Consider the following 25573-nt stretch of genomic DNA (forward strand, 5'->3'; position numbering starts at 1 on the left):
TGGGTAATTTTCTTGGTGCAATGCCAGTCATTATATGTAAGAGGATGAAACTGCATTTTGCTTCTTTCAGTTCAAACAGTAAGAATAAAGGATTCAGCTCTATCACCATTTATTCTGTATGCAGCCAATTTATGACAGAGTTTTGTCTTCTGTTTTCATTCTCTTTGTCTTATTATAGAATAGGTCTGTGATTGTTCATTTTACACAGGGATTTCCTTAGTGTTATACAAGTACCACATAAGCTTCATAAATAAGAGTTATTTCTAACAAAGCTAAATAGAATTACCATTAAGAGAAGTGTATAGAGCTTAATGGCATTCCAATAAAGCTCAGAAACCCATCCTGTAACAATAATTTCTCTAAAAATCTGCTCTCTTATGTTTTCTTGGTTGTGCTACAACATCCCTGATTAATACACACTCCAAGAAGCGTGAAGAGTGTTTACCGTAAAAGCAGATGTCATTTTCTATTTCATTCCACAGTTTGATTCTTTGTTCCATAAACTACTTTAACATACTTCATTCCTGCATTCTCACATAGCTATTTGATGAGAAGGCTAAAGCTATAGAAAGTCATCATTACACTTTCTATAGTGTAAGAAATAGAATGAATTTAACATTTGTTCAGCGGTATACTTAATACAAAAATGCAAGCTCTTTGATACTGGTCCTGTCTGTTTTCTAGATGACAACCATAATAAATATTCACCATGCTTAAGATGCCAGGGGGAATTTTCTGAATTTTATGCAACCCAGACACAATCTTTCGGTTTTCCTCACATCTGTTGCTGAGATAGATACTTTGGAAGGTTCTAATACAGTAGTCTCCAGATCAAGCAATGATACCATTTGCAGTTATACTTTCAAGAACCTTAAAGCCAAAATTGAGATCAAGTACTCAAAGAATTATTATTTTTTTGATTATTAAATTCATTGCTTGACATCACTTGGGCTATTGAACAACTAATAAAATTATCACCACTTTAAAAAGAAACCACTACACAAAGTTTTCATTTCATTTTCATTGCATTCAATACTGGATAGGAGAATTTGTGAAATTTCCTGTAACTTATGTCTCAGGGTTATACATTGTGACATGGTGCTCTAAACAAGCTGAAGATAAGTGTTTTCCGTTTCTAATATCAAAAAGGGAGCCTTCACTAAGTTTTTCTATTACTTCCATTTTTCTTTTTATATCTGACTTGAAGCCAGGTTTAGTAATATAACCAAAGCTTCCTTTGGTACATTTTACTCTAAAGTGATACTAGACAATGCCCTTAACATGTTCTAACTTTCAGTCAGCCCTGTAGTGTTCAGGTAATTGGACTAGATGATCATTGGTCCCTTCTAACTGTTCTCCTCCTTCCTTCTCTTGTCCAGTCTAGTCTAGTCTATTTAAATAAGATGTATAATGCATTGAAACTCCATGGAAAGTTCTTTATCTGCTAAAGACTTAGATTCAGTATCATAACTAAAGGACAAGATCAGGAAAACATGGCATGTACTATTAACTCCACTAAGTAGGAAGTTGTATTTACTTCTTTCCTTCCTCCATCACTATTTAATGGAATTCTTACTGCTCTGCTTAGGAGTGTCCCAGGTTTCAAACTGGAAGTGGTCCCTTTTTATAGTTTATGGCTCCATCTGTCTTTCTATAGAAAAGAAAGGCTGTGGTCTTCTATAGAGACCAAACTCAGAATGCCTATATCAGGTATATGTTACCTAAAAAAAAAAAATAAAATAAAATCAGGTGGACAGTCTTTTGCTTTCTAAGTGTAAGACAAATGAGGTGGTGTTGGTTCCCCCCATGCCAGTGAATGCAGGAAATTTCCGACACTCTGCTTTTGTGGGACAGGGTCTTTTTTGTAGATGAGCAAGGCTGAGGAGCAAAAAAAGAGAATAATATACCTGTAGCAAATGATGAGCATTTTGAACTGGAAATGAAAAAAAAGAAGTCTTGTATCCTTGAACTTAGTATGAATTTTGTATTAAGCAGCCACTGGATAAAATATAAACAAAATATTTTACAAAGAACACATTTTTCTCAGACACAGTGATATTCATTTGTTCAAACTTTCCTTAGCCTTTTGATTTTATCCTTATAAAGTATGCTGGTGGAATTTATGTTGGAAATTTCACACAGTAGGGTGTGCGCTTCATCATAGGATAATATTTTATTTCTAATATACTTTGATCATCAATGAGATAGTAAATGTTAAAAATTACATTATTATTGCTGGAACCTAACTGGGCACCAAAGAGATGAAAGGACAGGATGTTTGAATTACGTTTTATTAGGAATAATTTCAGAATCTGTCAAAACATTCAATGATAGTTACAGCTTGTTTGAGCTCAGAAAGGCTTTTATTTCTGTTCTTTTAGAGAGACTGGAGGAGATGAATCCTAGAGAGACACCTGAGTAGCTGAAATGAGAAACTAAGCTCATCTTCAAAACAAAAATAATGCTGAAGAGTCCCGGAGATGAGAATGGTCATGAGAACTGTAGGTAAATGAGACAATACAGATGGAAAGAGCTGTCTTAACTAACAGAAGTCTTCCATAGGATGTGCATTTATAATATCTGCTCTTACAGCCACAAGTACAGCATTCACTCAATTCAAAGACATGAGGTATTACCCAAAATAAATAAAATTTTTCCTTGTGAAATAGTTACAGTAACACTGGAGTTGTCTTGAGGATGAACTTTTTATGGATACACTTATATTTAAGCTAAAAACAGGTGAAATTAAAAAAAAAGTAAATGACTGATTCTTATTGGGATTCCAGCTGAATAAGGCGCATATTTTGTGAAAGTTCAAGGATTCAGTTTAAAACTGTTTTTCTTCAGAACCTTTTTTCTTTTGCCAGTTCATTTAAAACAGTCATTAGGAAGAGATATTTACAAGTCAAGTGATTAGAGAGTCATTCAAATAAAGTTTTCACATCTATATAAATATTTCAATACAGTTCTGGCATTAGAGACAGGTTTTAGCATATGTTAATGGGGAATGCTTACATATATCTGTTCTTTCAATATTAATATGAACTTTAGCACATCATGTCACTGGTTTTTAAGCACTGAACAGTGGCATGGAACAAAGACTGCAGAAAATCTGATATTTCTGTATCTTTAAAATTAGAATCAGGTTTTGTGTTTTTAGACTGATTTCAGTTTTAACTTCTGTAATAAGAAATAGCAATGGGAATTGTATGCAAATAAGGTATTTTTAACATTTATACTGCTGAGGCAAGCAGGTGACACAGATATGTTCAGCAATTCAACATGCTGTGGAGAAAAGAATCTGTGAAAGAACTGCTTCATTTCAGTTATTAGGTACTGTAATAGCCCTCTAGAGACTACAACCTTGAGGGCAATAAGAGATTTGACACATATAAATTCATAACAAGGCAGACAGACAAAAAAAAGCACCTTTAAGAAGATATTTCCCATATAAAATATTTTCTCAAACACTATGTTTAATTTATTGTATGGGCACTGGTAGTGGAACAATGTAATTCATATTTGTGTGTATTTTTAATGTGTTTTTCTTCCTTCAACATAATGTATATTTTTTAAAAAGTTATATTATTATAATATCTAGAAATATTCCAAAATACAAGATTTATCATCAGTATCTTAATTTCATCACAACCATTGCACTACTAATTTACTTTTTTTATTATTATCAACATCAAAAATGAATAATGTGTGTTCTAATTATTTATTGACCAATATTTGAAATTCTTGGCTGATAACAGTTATAATTATTGTCCATATATATAATTTGGAATTATATATTTTGTTAATTTTCTGATTCTGTGTAGTTGGTTTGCCAGTTATTCTTAACATACTGCTTATTGTATAAAAATTTACTTTTTATAACTGTAGGAGTGAAAGGAATTAAAGAGACTTAGAGTGAAAATATGAATATTTAGTAATAAAATATAACCTGAGACCAGGCTGATAAAGGATGGGGATTACATCCAGAGATTATGCGACAGGTGGCTGAATGTGATTCATTACAAAATTAAGAAAACTAATATTAGGTATACATATGTGAACTTGGTGTCTAATCTCCTATTATAGTCAATGAAGAGCCATAAAATGCAGTTAGCAGAGGCAGGATAATGATTTACCTGTCTAGATATTACACATGGAATGCCATTACCTAAACAGAAATGTCAAGTACCACTTGCAGCAGTGGTTTCTCACACAAGGCTGGTGGATGTGACATGGAGCTTATGGGAGAAACTGTGATGTGCTGGAGTGGCAGCCTGAGACTGGGTGACACATTTGAGGTTGACTAAAACTATGTTTAGATAGCTGAACTATGCCTCAGGCATCAGGGCTCTCTGGGCTCCACTGGTAATGTTACCTATCAGGGAAGCTTATGTGTTGATATGTGGTTGTATATATCTATATTTAAGTATCAGTCTTAACCGAATCCTACATTACATTCACATTCCAAACACAAATTCAAAATTATTTTCTTAATGTAAATGTGAAACATCACCCAGTTTAAACTAATAAAAATAGTACATCTCTACAATACCTGATATGTACAAATAAAACAATTTTCTTTGCAGAAGAGGTTTGGCTTCATAAATGCAGCAAATTCTCAGTAACAACAGACCATGAATAGTCAAAAGGAAAAGAGATAAAACAGTCTATTTGATTGCCAAACATACCGGTCTATACAGATTAAATAAATATCTGGCTAGAATACTGTATAATTATAATGATTAATTCATTTGTTGCAGAATCCTATGGATAAATAAAACCAGTAGCAAATTAATTCTGTCCAGCTCTGCACAGAAAAAAAATCCAGTAACAATACATTATTCAGAATAAAGGTATACAAACTCACTCCTTATTCACATCTTCATTCCAACCATCTATTATCTCAAACAATATGGGGAATAGACTACGTGACAAAACATCTTTCTTTTGCTGCTAGAAAGCAAGAATTAATTAACATGAAAATATTTCCTCTATTTATATTTCTTTTCATGCCAATATTCTATTCCCTAGGATTTCCCTTACTTAAGAAACTAAGTTTAACATGTGCTTCTCATTGTGAAAGCAAACTTCATGGGAGGAAAAGAAAAAGCAACAAATATTCACATTTTTATATTGACAAAAGATGAAAGATTATAGCCTAAGCAGATTAATTAGAATCCTCTATATATGTGTGTGTAAGTATACATGTATGTGTATATGTGTTAGTTTCAGTTAGTCCCATTTACAGCTCGAACAATATCCAGAGTGTTACAAAATGTGACAATTTTAGCTCTGGATTTCTTTCATAAGGTATATTTGAAAACCAACCAACCAACCAACCCCCATGCATGTGGAATGGACTTAAAACAAGTAGAGATGTAAAGAAATTAAAAGCAAAAAATTTAACTATGAATTAGTGTCTTTGTTGTTGTTATTGTAAATGCAGATAAAATGTGTGTTTCAAGAAAATGTTCAACCAATAGTTACCACAATCTACAAGACCAAAGTATTTCAGTCAGTAACAGAAGTAACTTCCTTGCAAATTTTCTAGAAGTCCAATTCAATTGCCACTAGAATTACAGCAGTGTTGGTAATCACAGGTTCAAGGTTACTTCCCAGTGAACAAGTACAGTATCAAAGAAACCTCATCCCAATGTCAACTGCATTGTCTTGTTCTTAGTGTCAAATTACTGTTCTTTTTGTTATTCTAATTTCTTTGCATATAATGAGTAGTTTAGCTAGAAATAAACTCCTATTACTATTCTTTGTCCTTATCAGAAAGCTCTGATTTTTAGTTATATTAGTCCATCTTGTACACTGACACATTTCTAATGTACCTGGAAGCCATACATAATGAGTAAATCACCGGGGGGGCATAAAATGTCTGATGACTCAAATGTATTGTTTTAATTGGAAATGAAAGTTTATCTCACTCTTATTCAGACTTCTGAATTTAATTCTCTTAAAGACAGTTTAATTTGGATAATAAGACATGCACTATTCTAAAACCAAATTTTTCATATGAATATTCATAGTCCATAGGAACATTTACACTACAGCTCTTTCTATATGTGTTCTATTAAATTGGAAGAGTATTCAAATGTCATGATATTGTGCAGATTGATTTTAAAATAATTTTTAAAAGCCTTGGGTGAAAAAGAAATTTAATATCTTCCTCTTTTTTATTTTGTAGATGTGCCCAGAAAAAACAATAATAATCTGCCTTGCAGATTACTCTTCTCATAGTGCACGTTTTTCCCTTTACTTCACCGAGTAAGAGATGTTTGTGTTATGGGTTTTGACATTGTATGGAAAGATTATCAGAGGTGCTGACTTTCACAAATCATATATATTAATCTTATGCTAAAAGGATCCATTGTAAAATGTTTACTGCAAGGTCTCCATCCAGAACCTTGTTTACAGTTTTTTTGGAGAGGGAAAGTACTCTATAAATTAACTTCAAGAAAAAATTAATCACCTGTCCACCTACATTACTAACTGTTTTCCAGACTGTTCTTTTTGATTTTGTGGCAGTCTCCAAAAAGACTATTTCTGTGAAACACTCATACTGTAGAAGACAGACAGTATGTAGATTTCACACTTCATTTGGAAATTGATGGACCTGTGGCATAAAAAGCTGATTTAAAATATTAGGTCTTTATCAGAGACTGTCAAGAAAGTACTAGTGTCTTGCTTGTATCATAAAGAGGCTTAAACTACTATGCATACAAATAGTTTTTCATAGTTTTTCTTAAAACATTTTTTTCGTACAGCTGTACGGTCTTAACTGACATTTAGCCACTACATTTAGCCACTGAAACTTGTAATATTATTTGCCATTCCTGTAGGAGATTTAAGTATTATTTTTCATAATGAAAGCTGAAATGTAAAGTTTATTTTATGCCCTTTTCTATTTCCCCTTTTTGTACCTTCCATCTGCCTTGTCCTCCCCCCGCAGCCCTCCACCATGTGCAATTAAGCTACACTCTTGTTTCTTTATGTCTTCCAAGAAGTATCTGAAGTAGTAAAAATCAAAGTGAAAAAATCTCTTGGACTATACTCTAAAAAGGATCATAATATCTGACACAGTAACTGATGCCTCCTAAAAATGCCTCTATAATCCTCAAAAACAATCCAAGTGGAGCTACAAAGAAAAACCACCACCACCACCAATAAAAAAAAGCCCCAGCAACAACAACAAAAAACAAACAAAAACACAAACAAAAACCCACCAAAACCAAACAAACAAGAGCTCTGGAATGCAGTTCAACAATGGCAGTTGCAATTGTCTAATTATTCATGAAAATTTAATTTTAGAGACAGACACATGAACCAGTTAGGACATAAAAGCAAATAAGCTATTCCATGCATTTTACCAAAAAGATAATTAAGATCAGCAAATAAGAACATACTTGCTATTCAGTCACAACCAACTACATGTAGATGCCCACGTCTGTATCAGTGCTGCACCACAAGCTGTCTCCTAGATCATCCAACAAGGTTTGAAGGAGAGTATTCTTACATCTGATGGTCTTGAGGCTGAACAGAAAGTACTGGTCTGACTATACATATCCTCAGTTCATTTATTTGAAATTACTTCACTTTATCAGGTTTTGTTTGCCTGATTGTTGGTTTTGATTGGAAGGCAATGCTTAATCCCAGTTATTTACAAAATTTTTACTTGAAAAAATGCACTCTTCCTTCTTTACAGGACATTAGAAAATGACAGGTTTGCTGTTTCCTAATGAAAGGTACATATCCTTGATATTATATGGACTGCCTAGTGGAAATATTCAAAGGTGTCCCTTAGAGTACAAGACCCAGTCTTCAACAATTACTGGATGATAAAAAAATTGGAGGACTTCCAGCTGGATTCTTTGTGGGAAAATCTACATTGCCTAGGAAGATGCTGGAACTTGATGATCATGAACTAAGGTCTGCAGTAAGCTAAATGTCCTTTTAGTTTGTTCAATGTTTTCCCTGGCTGTATTAATATCATTTGTTTTCCCCTCATCTAGGATTGCGCATCAGACATCCTTCACTTATGCACACTGTACAGTTTATGTACTCTACAGTTTACATCTGGATATTTTAAAATAATGTATTTAATATCTGCTGTTGAATCCCACCATATTATTGCCCATATTTTCTTTCAAACTTCTGTCAAGATTAAGACTTCCTACTTGGATGAGGATGTGGAAATCTGTGTTGTCAGACAGATAGCCGGTGAGCAGGCTTAGACACACTAGAACATTCCCACCTTCTCAGTAGTCACAGATCCTTGAGCACAGAAAAAAAGTAGTTTTCTTTGCCTCAGTCGTGGCCACTGAACATATGGTGTTTTCCTAATGCAATTGGCTAGACTTGGGACACCTTCTGCTGATGATACTCTAACCTTTTGCACTGCAACCTCATTTGTTACCATCCTAGTTAACGAGTAATGAGAATTAATTTTGCCTGCCACTGAGAAATCCTGTGTATACAATTAACAGACTGGCTGGTAATTAACACTGAAACTTCTCAGCCACAGGAGATATTGCAGAGTCAAGAATAATCTGGAACATACAGTTTAACAATTAGACACAGTAATTACAATATTTAAGATGCTCACACAGAATGTATTCCAGCGTTATTAAACCTTAAACTTTTCATGCTCCATGTTTTTAATGCTTGAATTTAAAGTACTATTTTATAGCAGAACATTATGCAAATACTGTTGTGCAATACACTCTACAACCTTGCATCTGTATAAAGATGACATTGCCACATCTTTCAAAAGACAATTCATCATATTGACACTTAATAAGACATTAGCAATTCAAAAAACTACTCAGTGGCTCACTAGTGTAATATACGCTCAACTGATGGTTTTGCAAGAGCTGCAAAGACCTATTCTATGTTGTGATGCTAATGTGAAATAGAAAGAAAAAGGTGTGACATCAATAACTAATTAAATGGGTCTCAAAAAAAAGGTCTGAAAAGGTCTTACATTTATAGTTAAAAATTTCACTTAATGAATGCTGTAAAATTCAGCTTGGTTTATAAATTGTAACTTTTTATGTCTGCTTTTATATAGCATTCCAAATTTCATTTCATTGCAGTACTTCTCTCTCATCTTTTATTTACCATTTTTTTAGCCTGTATGTATTCAATTGTGTCGTATTTTATAAATACAGTATACCAAAAGAGGTTAAAACAAAATAACACTCCAGTAATTGCACTAGAAGAGTCAAAATCTTTAGGTGTCTTTAAATACCTATTATGATACCATTTTAGATCACATACAGACCTATAGAAAATGTTTAAATGACATGATAATGGCAGTATGAAACTTTCTTAAGTAAAAGGCACCTTAAACCAAAATCATTAAATTAGAATGAATAAACAACTTTAGCCACATTTTATAACCTCTCAAAGAGAACAATGAAGAGTACAGGAAATTTATTTCCATGATTAGCCTTTCTCTGGGAATCTTAGAGAACAGCTCTGAGTTTCTGTTCTTTCCTCCTACAGAGCTCCTGCTTTGCTTCCACAAAGTATTGCTTACTATGTACGAGAATTATTAAATATTCCATAATGCACTGTCATTTGTATGATACAGTCAGGACAATATAATTCAAGACATTTAACTATCTCCTCCATTTTTCAGCATCATATTGTTCTTTTCAACTACTTCTACATATGATGATATGTTCCCAGTTGTGTCTTAAGCTTCTGCAATCAACACTCCTCTTTGTGTGCCTGAGAGAATTTATTCCAAATTGTTATATATTCACAAATATGAAGGAAAAGGAGCTAGTCTACAGGAGAAAAATTTTCAGAATAATGGATTGAAGAGCATCTATATAAGCCAAAACATATGACAAAATTTGTAAAGTAGGGTTATTGGGTTACATATATATGCAATAATGTTCACAACTAGATAATATCAGTTTCCATGGAATCAAGATAATTTTAATGATGAAAGAAAAAACATTCTGACAAATGTTTGCATACAAGAAGTGGAAAATAGTATGAAAGCAAAGGTGATTTTGAGAAAGAATAAGTATTTTAACAAGAAAGAACAAGTATTTTAACAGTGAAGACCCACCACCACAGCAATAACATCAAATGGCATACATGGGATAAATACATTGCAGAGGTGTGAGAATGATAACCTAAAGTGGATAAGTACTAATAAAATTTGTTAGGCAACCTTCTTTTAAATTGCCACAAGTGTTTCAACAAATTACCATTTGCATTTCCATACTTGTTGTCTTCACAAAACAAGATAGTAGAGTGAAAGGAGAGTCAATGACACGCCTTATCTGCTTATCTGCATTTCTTATTGTAAGCTTAAGGCACTTAATAGCAATAGAGATTAAAATTGTTATATAGTTGCTAGGGAGAGGTGAAAAGGGTAAGAGAATTTGACAGCTTGTCTCTTATGTATACCTCACTAACATATGTAAGCCTCACTGTCACACATGAATTTTGGTCCTTTAAGAACTGAAGAGAGGAATAGAAGAAAAAGAAATAATGTGCCACCTGTATTCAACAAGGTAAACAAAGTGCCCTATTTAACAAAATAAATTAAAACTACAGAAGATGAGTTATTTGCTGTAGTGCTATAGCACAGCATTCAACGTGATGGGAGAAAGAAAAAAAAAAAAAAAAAAGAAACATTTGAAACATTTACCATACTTGATGTAACGCAAGTTCTTGTCTCAGACCCCTTTGTACCACATTATTACCATTAAGATCATTGTACAAAGCAACTCCCATCACCATACTAGAAGAGAACCCTCTATAAGAATGGAAAGGCAGATTTCATCATTGGTGTAATGTTTTGCACAGGTCTTCAGGAAATCAGAAAGATCCAAACATATTTTATCACGTTGCTTATGTAGTTGATCACCATGACTCACACAATATTAGTATAATACGCTTTCAAAACTTTAATGTAAATGTTCATAATGACAGCCCTGGCTTACGGAAACTAGATGCTACTAAACCAGGCTTTTTTTGTGGTTATTTTTTGTGGTTTCTTTGTTTTTTGTTTGTTTTAATTTATCAACAACATTTTCACTCTGAGCCCCATCTAGTTGGTTTGTTTTCCTAAAGAATAATATATACTACAATCTTTGATTAAAAAAACTTTGAAACTCTTGCTCTGTACCCATCCTCAATGTCAAGTTGTTATTTGCCTCATAAATACTGAGCAACATACATTATAAGACCATATGACAAAATCTATATTTAAAACATTGACAATTGATAACAGTGTATTTTAGAATTATCTTAATTATTTTTTAAAAAAACCTCTCCCACCAAAGTAGCAAGGGAGCAACACAACTCCACATTATTTGAACTTGTCTAGCGCACAAAATTAATGAAGTTTATCCCTTTTCCATCTATCTGTTACCAAATCTGAAGGCAATGTATAGGCAAGATTCTGCAATAGAATATCATGCTGACAGTAGAATCTGGAAACATTATCACTTCTAAATTCCTTGAACTTTGCTGCATAGTTAGGATTTTTTAACTTGACTGTCTCTCAAAGATTCCAAGATACTACCTGCAAAATAAGTTTTGAAGAAAATTGAACTGTGTAATACTGCAGCTTAGGTAACTTCAAAATTATTAGCAACTTTCAATAATTTTCTCTAGATAGTTTTTTTGGAATTAATTTCATTTGTTCCAAGGGTCTACAAAAGTAACTGTTATTGAACTGGGAGATCAGGAACAAAATGTGAGATCAGAGAAGAGACTGTATGTTTAAGATGTGAAAGACTCATTTTCTGTGACAGAAAGGAAAACTGAAGCCAGGTTCTCTCCATGCTAGATAATGAAGATATAAGAACGGCAAAGGCTCTATCAGCAATGACTGTTGTTCTAGCCTTTTTTTATTTTTCATTTCTTACAGTGTTTTATTTTTTCTAGTGAACCTACAGGAGGATAGGGGAAATATAAGAGAACGGAGATAATTATTTTAGTCTTTTAAACTAAAGACTTTTTTGTGGTTTGGGTTTTTTTGTTTGGTTGGGTGTTTTTTTTGTTTTCTTTTAAGTAGACTCAGTCAGTAGAAAAATGAAAACCCTCTTAAAAATGTCAAAACTTTAACTAAAATTAAATGCTGACATATACCTCTCATATTCAACACAAATTAATACCACTCTTACATGTAATACAATCTTATCATATGAGTACATATAGACACTTTCACCCTATCATTAATTCATATTCAGCAAAGAAACAAGTATCGGCAGTTTCACGCCTCCATCTGTAAACTCTATGAAACTGTTAACTTTGGTTTCTCATCTTTGAAATATCTTTTCATCAAATAAGTTATTTACTAAGAAAATACCTTCTTGAGATACGTAAAATCTATTGCTAGTGCACTTAAAAAAAATATGTTCTGTGTCCTATGCCTTTTACTAGAAAAAAATTCCATTATAATTCCCTTTCCCAAAAGTAGGGGTACGTATTACATATGTGACCATAAAACATCTTTACATAGACCTTTCTATGTATCTGTGGTGGTGTGGAGTTCTATTTCAAGAAATATCTACAATTTCAAGTGAAACTGGATAAAGAAAGTGGGTAAGAGTTGCTGGTGTTTCCTGGGAACACAGTATGTGTTGAAAGACCAGTCAGTTTACTATGACAAAGAAAATCTTATGTCACTTGATAACCACCATGATTTTGAAGATGCTTTCCAATACCATGTTTTAGCCGCATCTTTGTCAGTATACTACAAAGATGAGAAAATGGCAGATTGAAAAAAGAAATGGAAGACGACTGTGTGGATCTGAGATATTTAGGACATAAATATGGACATCGCTAGAAAACTGCCTTAAAGAATTTGGAAACCACATCTGTTTGCCTGACAAGAATGTTGATGATTGAAGTATAACAGTCATAAAGATGTAAAAAGGTATAAAGGTGGAAATTACTCTGGATGGCAGTGAAGCATTAGTCTTCAACTTAAATTAAAGCTGTGTAACTATAAAGAGTTATTCATCTAATAATAACCTATCTTTCAACTACCATCAGGGAAACAGGCACCTTCAGAGGTGTTTCCATTTCAATTAGTACTACTTCAAGCAGAAGGTTGGCCTATATGAGATCTTAAATACAAAAACTAGATGTCTCTGCCAGCCATAGTCTTTTTATGGTGCTAGATCTAAAGTCCTGAAACAAATACTGGCCTCCAACTAGACTCCGCACCATTGACTACCACTCTCTGGCTTCTCTCCTTAAGCCAGTTTGCAACCCACCTCACTAGTCTATTGTCTAGACCACACCTCCTCAACTTAGCTGTGAGGATGCTGTGGGAGACTGTGTCAAAGGCTTTACTGAAGTCAAGGTAGACCACATCCACCGCTCTGCCATCATCCTTGTTACATTCTCATAAAAGGCTATGAGGTTGGTCAAGCATGACTTACCCTTGGTAAAGCCATGCTGACTGCCCCTAATAACCCTCTTATCCTTGATATGCCTTGAGATGGCACCAAGGATAAGCTGTTCCGTTACTTTCCCAGGGACAGAAGTGAGGCTGATCGGTCTATAATTACCCGGGTCCTCCTTCTTGCCCTTTTTGAAGACTGGAGTGACATTTGCTTTCCTCCAATCCTTGGGCACCTCCCCCGTTTCCCAAGACTTGGCAAAGATGATGGAGAGCAGTCCAGCAATGACTTCAGCCAGCTCACTCAGCACCCACGGATGCATCCCATCTGGACCCATGGATTTATGGATGTCCAGAGTATTTAATTGCTCCCTAACCCAGTCCTCATCGACTAAAGCAAACTCCTCCATTGACCTGGCTTCATCTGGGGTCTCAGGGGTACAGGGCTCCCCAGGACAGCCTCCGGCAGAGTAGACAAAGAAGGCATTCAGTAATTCTGCCTTCTCTGTATCTTCTGCCACCAGGGCACCCACCCCGTTCATCAGTGGGCCTACATTGCCTCTGGTATTAGTTTTATCTGCTATGTATTGGAAAAAGTTCTCTTTGCTGTCCTTGACCCCTCTCGCCAGCTGTAATTCTAAGGAGGCCTTGGCTATCCTACCTGCCTTCCTACATCCTCTAACAGCAGCCTTATATTCCTCCCAAGTGGCCAGCCCCTGCTTCCATGACCTGTAAACTCTCCTCTTCTGCTTGAGCATACCCAACAGATCCCTAGTCAACCACGCAGGCCTCCTGGCTCCCTTCCTTGACTTCCTTCGTGTGGGGATGCTCTGATCCTGAGAGTGGAAGAAGCAATCTCTGAATGCAATCCAGCTATCTTGGGCCCCTTTACCTTCAAGCAGTCTTGCCCATGGGATTTCCCCCAGCAATTGCTTGAAAAGGCCAAAGTTAGCCTTGCTACAGTCCAGGGTTGCAATTCTACTTGCTCTTCTGTTCCTGCCACCCAAGATGCTGAACTTCACCATCTCGTGGTCACTGCAACCCAGGCAGCCCTCAACCTTTACTGCTTCAACCAGACCCTCCTTGTTAGTGAGGATGAGATCCAGCAGTGCACCTCTCCTAGTCGGCTCCTCCACCATCTGCATGAGGAAGTTATCAACAATGCACTGGAGGAACCTCCTGGACTGTGGCTGGCTGGCTGAATGGTCCTTCCAGCAAACATCAGGGAAGTTAAAATCCCCCACAACAACCAGGGCCTGTGACTGTGAGGCCACTCTCAACTGCCCATTGAAGGCCTCATCAACTTCCTCGGCCTGATCTGGTGGCCTGTAACAGACACCCACAACAGTGTCACCCCTGCCAGCCTGCCCCTTGATCCTGACCCATACACTCTCAACTCGCTCCTCATCCACTCCTGGGCAGAATTCAGTACATTGTAGTTGCTCTCTCACTCACATAGAGAGCAACTCCACCACCACGCCTGGCTGGCCTGTCTTTCCTGAAAAGGGCATAGCCATCCATGACCACATTCCAGTCATGTGAACTGTCCCACCATGTTTCTGTAATTGCCACCAGATCATAATCTCCTGACCGAACACAGGATTCTAACTCCTCCTGCTTATTCCCCATGGTGCACGCGTTGGTGTACAGGCATTTCAGGGAGCGAGCAGAGCACACCAATTTCTCCTAGGGGCATAGGAGGCCACCCGGTCCTCATCAGTTTTAGAATGCTGCCCCACCGGGACAAGCGCAGCTACAACCCAATCCCCCTTCGAGCCTAGTTTAAAGCTTTCCAAATGAGCCCAGCTAATTCCTGCCCCAGCATCCTTTTGCCCCTGTGAGATAAACCTTTCCCGCTTGACACTGTCTGGACTGGTGTCTTATAAACCCAACCATTATCAAAAAATCCAAAGCCCTGCCTGTAGCACCAGTCTTGGAGCCAACCATTTAGAGACTGAATTTTCCTATTCCATCCCACATCATCACTTGAAGATGGAAGGAGTGAAGAGAAGATCACTTGAGCCCCTGAGTCTTTCACCATCCTTCCCAAGACCTTGAAATTGTTCTTCATTCCCCTCAGACTACAGGAAGCAGCTTCCTCCCCATCTGTCTGGAAGACCAGTATGCTTGACATGGACCAGCATATATGTATCAAATCATAGCAATGTGCTGGTCCATGTCAAGCATACTTTGACCTTTAGGTCCCCTGCATTTGGTATTTACAAAAGTACTTCATTAGCAGCTTGCAGTTCTGGGATTTTTTTCCAAAGGTTCCAACAGGGCAGCATATGCTGGAGAAAGACAGATAGACAGAAATACATGTCCCTATAGGATGCAAAAGGTATACCTCATTAGACATTTATTGTAAAAATTAGAACCCTAATATCTGCATTCATCATTCATCCATTTCTGCCTTCAGAACCACACATTCTCATATATGCAAGGGGTGGTAAAAAATTTAAAAATGTCTTTCAAGTAGGAAATCTGTGTTCATGTAAATATTTATGGCAACTCTTAAAATTAAAAAATCTAGTGTGATTGAAGTTCTAAATGCAGTGCTGAAAGAGATGCTAATTTCAGCTAGTAAGTGACCTCTCACTTACATGCATAAAAGTTTGATAATGGTTTTGTATAACAGTTTATTCTACCTGAACTCTTTATATAATCATGCCACTCCTGAATTTACCAGCATTTACCAAGTTCTAAGCAGCTCCTAAGGATTATACCTTTTTCAATGTTTCCACAAAACTATTTACAAGACTGGAAAGTTAAAAAACAACTTTGATTTGTCACATATTTTTTTTTAATGAACAATTAAACTAACTAATTTCCCAGAGCTTTATGTTGATTTCCCCACAGCAGTGCATCAACTGTGCCTATGGCACCTCTGCTTGTGAAATATTCAGTTTACCATTTTGCTCCTCGTCTACCTTCGGATTATTTCTGGTTCCTTTTATGTACTTTTCCCCACCTGTCCCCCAGGCAGGAGTGACTAGAAGTCACCAAGGTCCTAGCCAACCCAAGACATCCTACAATGCGACAGTTCAGAAGGAACTAGTAACTCTTGAGCTCCCAATGTAGTTTTTATCTCACTATAGTATATACTTTTCTTTCTACCCACTTGTGAATTTTATAAAATCACAATATAGTAGTTTTGAGCTCTGTACTTCAAATTTGGTTTAAATTGGCCAGCAGGTAAAGGATTATTAGGGAAAAGGGAATGACAGATGGAAGAAGCGATTGCATAAACCTTTCCTAATGAAACTGGGCTGAAATGAGAAGGATAGATAAAAGTCATAAATTTTATGGATATTCAAAATAGTATCTTCAGTATTCAAGCTCCTAGATACTTCTTAAAATGTCTTTCTAAATCATTTCTGAATAACTAATACCACCCTTCAAAACACAAAAGTCTGTCCCAGGGGACTGAATTCAGCTTTATGAATTTCTGCCATTTGAGAAAGTCAAGCACGGCTTGTCTGTAATTGCTCTGAGAATAGGGTCCTTTTTAAATCAATCTTTTTAAAGTAAAAAAGGAGAGGAACAGGAAAAGGAATATTACTTGTAATATATTTTTAATATACATGGAATTGATTTTGAAATACAGTTTGGTTTTTGAGGGTTAAAATTCAGTGTTTTTTCCTGCAAAGATTTAACTTCTCAAATGAAATAAAAATCAAAATTAGATAATGAGCTGAATTTAGAAGTGATATTAAAGCTGAATTAGAATAAGACGAAGGCTGAATTTGGATGTAAGTAAGCAATTTTCTAATATAAAAATTCCCAGTAAAAGGTTCAAGTTGTCATAAATTGAGGTCATCACTGGGTTACATCATGTTCTTCTCCGGAAACAGGTGATTTTCACTCTCCATAAACTCCAAGCACCCCCTTTCTCCATTGTTTGTAGGGGAAACTAATATTTGAAGTGTGCTGTAAATTCATGAAGATGTATCTACTAATCAAGGATGGACTGTCCTAAGCTCTGAAGCTGAGGACATAGATAAAACCTTCAGGCAACAATTTTCTGCAGCGAAAGTTCCAATTCCAAAATGGGAATCAGCTGCCACTGAATTTTGGAAGTGAGATATTTCTCTGAAAGAAGGGAATTCCACATATGTTCACCCAATACAGAAAAGCTTCAACTAGTATAGATCTCCAGTTTAATTCATAAATGTCGTGGACATGTATAGGACTATCATGAAACTAGGTAACACCAAAGTACAATATTGAAAGCTTTTATTACTCTTCCACAAAGATAACTGTGCTACCCAAAAAATGGGGCAGACTTCCCCTGCAAACAGCTTCAGCAATAAAAGGTCATTGAACGCCATAGTTACTTTTACTAAAATGCTGTTTAGAAAAAGTTTTATGCTACTTATCTACTGTTTTTATTAATGGAATGTGAAAATGACCTTGACAGAAGGAGAAAAATCTTCACGGCTAATTGCTGCACCTACATTTTTATGTCATGCTCTAGAGAATATAAACAGCTTCTCACTTTGTAACACTTAAGTTCTTTTCAATCATATTTAGCTAAAATACTGCCATAACTTCAAAGAGAAAGAAAATTGTATGTTAATTTATTCTATCACGGATACACTGGACAGAGGTTTCAGACTCTAGAGGCTCTTGCTTGTGTTGAAACTGTCAAAAAATTGCTAGTTTCTCCACCCCTAAAGGAATGATGATGTCTCTGATAAAATAAAAATATATTTGTACTGTATAAACTTTGCTAAGGAAGCAAAAAGGTTTGGTGTTTTTTTTCATTTCCACCTTGTCATTCTTTCTGAAGATGTGTGCAATTATTTATTTGAATATTTATTAGGTCCCAAAATAATTGAAAGAAAGTCCAAATTGGATATTGAAAAAAAAATCCAGCTTTGAAAGGTCAGAAATAGCAAAGTAGGTCTGCCAATCAGTGTCCCTAAGTTCTTTAAAAATACAGTATAAAAGCCAAGAGTGGTTGCTTTTCATCTATGATATGCTTTTTCAAGCAGCTGACTGACTCTGAGTGTACAACCACAGAATTAACTCAATATCAGAAATATTTCTTAGGTTTTCTTTGATTCAGAAAATCTGGCAAGCAGTATAACTCCATGATAACACTAGCAAAAGAGAAAAAAAAAAAAACAAACCATAACAAACATAACCAAACCAATCAAAAAAAAATCCACAAACCCAAATCAAACAAATAAAACTAAACCAAAACAGCAATAACAACAACAAAAGACCGCAACAAACTAAAACCCCCAAAATAAACAAAACAAAACCAAACCAACAACAAAAGCCAAAGCAACACCTCCAGCTTTGTGGAAAAATGGGTTGATAAGATGAAGTTGCAAACAGAAACAAGTACTGATTCATTGGTTGTAAATGTCAGATCAGCACTCATCACACAACTACTCTCACTCTGTTTAGAAAACACAATTCATTCAATATTTAAGATACAATATCATGGTTTTGCTGGTACCTTTCTCATGCAGTAGAAGGTTGTCAATATTAGTCATATTAGGATATACGCACCAAAAATGTGCAAGTATGCAACAATGCGAACATTTTTCTACCCTTTTTTTCCCCTGCTGATTCTTATTTGCTTTCTTTTATGCTTTGCTGTCCCTAAATCAGTTGTTAATATTTCCTATAACTACAAATACTGTGTCCATCTTTTCCAATACATCAGAGAAAACCAAAACTCTATAATCAAACATAAATATATAAGTATACGTAGAAAGTTTGTAAATCTTAAATAGCCTTGTTAGGTACTTGTCATAAAAATGCTAACTTAAAATAAATTATGAACTTATAATTAAATGAAGTTACCTAAAGTATAAATCATGTGTATTTGTCAAAGTTACTAAAAATGGTAAAAATTTCACAGGAATCACTTTGAATTAAAAACTGTATATGCTTGACCTCAGCTGTTTTCAGTCCGAATGCTTCTGGCTGTGATTTATGGGTGTCACAAATATGCTGTCTTCAGCATACTCTGAACTGAAGTTACAGATTTATGTAATACATCTGGAAGACTATCAAAAAACCTTAAAGCTACTGTCTACATACTATTGCTATTGTTGATCTTCTGGAAATAGCAAGGTTATAAAGAATAATTCTCTAGGATGGCATTCAAATTCCATCTAGTGTTTTCACTAAAAATCCATACATGTAAATTGGAAGAGTTATAAAAGCTAATAAAGTAAAATCTCAGGTTTGCACATTTTATCACAGACACGGTCATTTGGAAGCATAGAAATTTCAAAGACTTCATAAAACATGAATACTATGAATACATAGAGTACTCAACATATTACAAGTATGGTTGTGGTCTGGGACCATAGGGTGTATTTCCTGGTGAAAATGAACTTCCTGGATTATAGTTATTGCAAATCAGTAGCATAAACTGTAGGTCTTTGGAAATATCACTCCAACATATGCATGAGAACAGGAAGGATTTTTATGTACAGTTAGAGAGCTAGGATAGTATAAGTTATTTTGGTCATTCTCCAGAGGTCTAATAAAGCAAAGACACAGTCCTAACTTTAAGAAAAAACATTTTTGCAATAGCAAATGAACAAAGAACTGAAAGACCTGAGACTGACCAAATTAGGGACTTGTGTGTAACCTTTTTTGGGTTGAGAGCATTTATTGTTTTGTCATCTTCACTTTCGTATCAATGTTACTGTCTCAAATTATATGCTTTGTGAAAAATGGCCGATTAGTTCATAACTTGAATTAATTAACTAACACCTTTCTATGCAGAAAAGACACAGCAAATTCTGTGATATTAACTTAATTTCAGATATTATAAAGTTATCACAGAAGACTGTCAGGATTCTACAGTCTTAAGCCCTCTTGTTGGCCCATGGGAAAACTGCTGACGGGAAGTCTGAGACTGATGATGGAACACTGGTGATTCACAAAGGAATAAAAAATACAGTTAAGTGGTTATCAGCCAACCAAATATACAAACAAACAAAAAACCACAAGAAATTCTGTAATTATAGTTTTAAGCTAAACTTTCAAATACTTTCATGTTAAGATGAAAATTATTAAGACGGAGAGGTACTTTTATTTCTTATCAAAAGATCAGTGAAGTGACTAAGTCTTTTATGACCACATCAAGATGTCTTTCAGTCAGTTCTTTGGGTGTAAACACATTTTCCTGTGACTGATGTAACACAAGATGGTTTCCAAGATGGTTTAACATACAGCTATATTTGAGTCATTTACACCTTACTCCTTAAGTCTATTAGGTGATGATGTTCTTTTGCGTTCAGACTAAGTATTTAGAACAGAGAGTGAACAGCTTAATCTAATTTTACTAGAAAAAGAATTTATGATGCATTGAAATTAATTGCTAGGTACATATACTTGAGCAATATATATCTGTATCAGGAAATTTTCTTTAGTATCTTCAGAAGCTTTTTTTCTCCTTATGTGAAGATTATGAGGATTTTAGGTATCCAAATTAGAAAATGGTTCAGAAAAAGTCACTAATGTATTCTATTGCCTGAGGCATGGCTTCACATTATGAAATGCTTGGACAAAGTTCCTGCTTAATGTGTTCTTGCTCCTCTCTTGGTCCCTATTGCAAGCTTCTGCTCCCTGTCTGAGAAGCACACTTCCCCCACATTTTTTTCCTATTTTTTTATGGAATTCAGTTGTGAAATTGCCAAGAAAACAAACAAACAAACTTGACACCTCATAGATGAAACGAGCATGTTTCTATAGGGGAGGGGGAAAAAAAAAAAAAAGAGAGAGGAAAAAAAAAGCCATAAACCAAACACAGTAAAACCCAAGTATTCTTATCTAGGTGTCTACATCTTTTATAATAGTAGATGGTCACAGATACAGCAATTTTAGTTGACTTGTCACACAAGGCTGCTTGGTATTCACCTCTCAACAATGCTTTGTAGCCAGAAAAGCATGTAAGGAGGCTGAAATGAAACCAAAAAATAGGACTTGACTATCTGTATTTATGCTTATACAATGCAGAAGGGATTCAAGTGGGGATGTAGGAGATATAAGGTTTTGTGTCCCTTTTTAAGGGAAATCCCAATAATACTTCTGCGTTTTGTATTATGCAACCAATGGAATAAAAATAGGAACCAAAAAAATAGAAATATGGATGAATGAATCTTGTAGCATTAGATTCAGAGTGACTTTAACAAAATAATAATTTCTGGGAGTTGTGGCTTTTAGTTGGAGAATAACAGGGTTCCTCCCCCTTAGAACTTAAAACATAAACCTTTTTTTTTTTTTTTCTTTTTTACTACTACTAAGCATAGATAAAACAGATACTGCAGATACTGGCACCAAACCTGCCACAACACTCTGAAACAAGAAGCTTGCACTGAAATATAAAATCTGCTGCACGTGCCTGTTGAGTTCCTCATCTGATAAAAAACACATCAGTAGTTTCTGGCTTGATTGTTGAGGTGTTCATTTTGGAAATAGATATAAATTTCAATCCCTTGGATTAAAGAGCACTTATAGATTTTTCAACTCTTGGTCAATTTGTCTAACCACAGAGTCTTAAAAAAAAACAGGATTGTTGTGCACAGCAGCCCAACATCCAGCTGTGCTTTCAAAGTGAAGTGTAAGTCATTTAGTTGTACCATACAAATAGATAACTGGGCACACAGAAATATTTTCAACCTCTGAACAGCACTATTATGCCTGCATTGAGATACTCCAGTCCAGTCAAGGTAAAATTGTGAAACAGTTTTTTCCACTCTAAAATTATATCTAAAAAAAACAGTCAAGGGAGGAAAAATAATAATAAAACTAACACAAAACAAGCTTCTACCTCAAACACGCAAAGATGACAATGACAGATGATATATTCAATTAGAGCAAACAACTCTTTATAGTGAAATACTTTATGTATATATTTTCAAAGGTAGGATAGAAATATAGCTACATCACGAGCTACTTGGAATAAAAAATACAAAATCTCTTCTAAATTTCACTCAGGGAATTACATTTCTACTAACCATATTTCATCATCTGGACATAAGCACCATTTTTCACTGGCACTTCCCTTTAAGTGTGAAGGCTAGGCTTTTTGTCGAGGTGTGCTGCACTGAAAACTTCCTTAATGTCTTTATGTTTGAGCTTAAATTAAGATCTGAAAGAGCTATCTAATTTTTGGAAAAAAATAAATGCCACTGATGATTGAAAACAAGGTTTTTAAAAGCCTGTTTAATTCCCAAAATGTTTTCCTCACTGTGTAAGAGTTGAGATCACTGAGCAACTAACTTGTGATATTTCTATTTTACTTTTGGGGTCTATACTGAATCTTTGTTTTCCTCACCCTGTGACTGATGTTCAGCAGCCTGCAGTAGGAGAAAGCATATTATATTTTAAAAAGAAAAATACTTTTTTTTTTTTAATTCTTATACCTCGGATCAATTTTGCAGAATTACTAACATGAGAGAACATAATTTATATACAGAAGATTGCACAACCTCTGTGAAAAGAACATTTTTGTTCAGAGTTGGATTACATGTAAGTTTGAAATAACAAAATTATTTCAAAGCAAAAAGTAATACTGCAAAATCCATCATAGCTGTTTTTTTACACAGATTTCCTGGGTTCTATTTGTACCCTGCATTTAAGTCCCTTATGATTCCAGCAAACTCTTTCTTGAGACTTCCCAAACAACCTCTTCCACTCCTTACACTTCCTATTTGGATTAATAGTAAAATAAGTGACATTTAATATTAAATTGAGGTTGCAACTCTTACCCAGAGTAACAAAAAACAAAACCTTGTAGACCCCAAAAATAGTAATTATAAAATTATCTTGAGAACTTGGGTAAGAATTGTTTCTTCCCATGGTTCACTTTTTTCTCAAACTGTGTCACTTTTTTCATTGATTAAAACACTTGGAGCAAAAAATATTCATTGTTTGTTACTGGAATGGTAGTCAAAAGCCCAGCTTATGTCTGTAATCAACTATCATAGATAGTAAAAATAACGTAAGACTATAGTATCGTCACAGAGGCACCTTAAAAGTCCATTTTAGGTGGACGACAAGTTCCAAAACGGACTTTATTCTAGCCAGAAAATTGTAGCTAATAAACCAAATAGAAAGAGGGTTTATACAATTATTTAGCACTCCAGCAACATAAAACACAGGTTCAGATATCAGTTGAGGAGATTATTGGGGTACGACAACATAGGAACAATGAGGATCCACAACGTGCACTCATATACTCACATGAAAGAAAACCAGAGGCCTCTCACTCTTGGGTACCCATAAGAAATAATCACTCACCTGGGTTAGGAGAGGGCTCATACTTGCTTGATATAGGCAAGGACTCATTCAAGGATATATCCATTAATTAACTACTCACCACAGGAGAAGGTGAGGCGCTCTCAATCCTAGGAAGTCTCCTCAGATGGCACCCCAGTCTAAGGGGAGGGTTCCAATTCATAGACTTGCTACTGTGAGAAGATCACTAAAAAGGGGTCTTCAGCGGGGACCCCATTTTATAGCCTGGTCAGATCTGGCTGTGGGCACTACAACATGGTCCAGAAGCTTCTCAGCTTCTCTGGGCACCTCCTTTGTTGAGGACCTTGTCAATTGATCGAGGGTTCCACCCCTCCTGCCCCACCCCCACCAGCCAGATGGAGGTGAAGTCACCCTGCCCTGGAATAGGGGAGGATGTGATTGTCAGCACTTTGGTATCATCCTAGATGTGCAAGTTGGGACAAGCACAATGGAGCACAAAAGGTGCTAAGGAGCCATCAACTGACCTATTGAAGGCTCCGGATCTCAGGGGGATGTGCAACTGCCACAAATATCCATTGAATGCTGTTTCCAGGTGGTCATTAAAAAAACAGGAGCAGATCAACAAAAAGAACAAAAACAAACTAGTAGAACACAGGAAGAAAAGCTAGAACTAAGAAAAAATAAATAAGAGGTTAAGGCAGTGAATACAACTATATTTTCATTTGAAAAAATGTATTATTTTAGCCCTGAAACAATAATCAGAAACCAGAACTTCAGAATGTTATGGGAAGTCTGTTGTAATGCAGCAGAAAACTTTACAGAATCAAAGTACTAAATAAATTCCAAGCAGATGAGTGGCAAAAGGACAGTGAAAATCTAAATGACCTTAGCAGAACTTTTATGTCAAGATAACTAGCCTAATATAAGAAACACCACACGGTTGTGGTATAAAGATGAAAGAACAGGATCTACTAATAAGACCTGAATCTACCTCTTAATAAATCAATAACTATAAACTTTTGTCCTAAATATGAAGCGTCTTTAAAAAATACTTTTTAACTTTCTTTAAATTTAATATATACTAATGCTGTGTGAAATTAATGAAGATTACAGAATGATTCACGTTATCTCACAGAAACTGCAGAATTAAACACACTCTCATTTTCACAGTTTTTCAGAAAGTGGGTGAACAAAAGTCAACTTAAGGAAAGACATGTTTGAAATACACAAAGAACCCACGCTCCAGCATTTTCAATTTGAAGTGGTGAGTAATTTTGAGATAGGAAACTCTGAAAAACATAAACGTTAACTTCTTGTGGAAAATTTACAGAATTACTGTAGGATTGTTTCTTAAGTTTGTAAATAAGATGATTATTTCTTCCCTTTTTCTATTATGCTTTGGGCTGAAGAACTCATAAAACCCCTGCCAGCCACTAACACGTACTAGTCCACTTCAGGGCAGACCAAAATAATTAAATATGCTTCTTTGGTAAACAGAACAGGACAGAGAGATAAAGGCATTTCCCTCTTGGTTAGAAGTAATTAAGTACCCAAGTTATACATATACAGACATTTATCTCGAGAGATTTAAATTGATTTCCAAGTCACATGAAAGACAAAAGCTCTCTGTCTTGGTACAGAGAATGAATACTGCAATTGCTCACATTTGCTCATGTCTGAAGACCAGTTGTTACGTAGATAAGAACTGCTAGGAAAAATGCATATGCATAAATTTTATCATGACAGTAAAGGTACTTCAGAGGACCGTGTTCCCATGTTCAGGGGAGTCTTCATACTAGCATGGTAAATCCTATCCTTCTTAATCCTTAGTATGAAAACGTGTATTCCAGTGTGTCCTTTCTGTGTCACGTACAGGAAGGTGTATACATGCATCATTTGAAAATTTATATCATTCAGGGAGTAATAACAAGGAAGAAAATATTGTGTATT

At 35.3% G+C, this 25573-nt stretch overlaps 1 protein-coding gene across 7 annotated transcripts in view; it reads right to left on the bottom strand.

Annotated features, from left to right (window-relative positions):
- MGAT4C (MGAT4 family member C) overlaps nucleotides 1-25573 on the bottom strand; it is a 400149-nt gene that overhangs the window by 231312 nt on the left and 143264 nt on the right. Inside the window, exon 1 of one of the 7 annotated variants that reach the window (XM_065041918.1) lies at nucleotides 23745-24075. The exons of the other annotated variants lie outside the window; for them this stretch is intronic. The gene's annotated coding sequence lies outside the window, so the exon portion shown is untranslated. Of the gene's footprint in view, nucleotides 1-23744; nucleotides 24076-25573 lie in introns of those variants that run through there. 7 annotated transcript variants of the gene reach the window in all.

Source organism: Columba livia, chromosome 1, assembly GCF_036013475.1.
Source record: "Columba livia isolate bColLiv1 breed racing homer chromosome 1, bColLiv1.pat.W.v2, whole genome shotgun sequence".
NCBI classification, from domain to species: Eukaryota; Metazoa; Chordata; class Aves; order Columbiformes; family Columbidae; genus Columba; species Columba livia.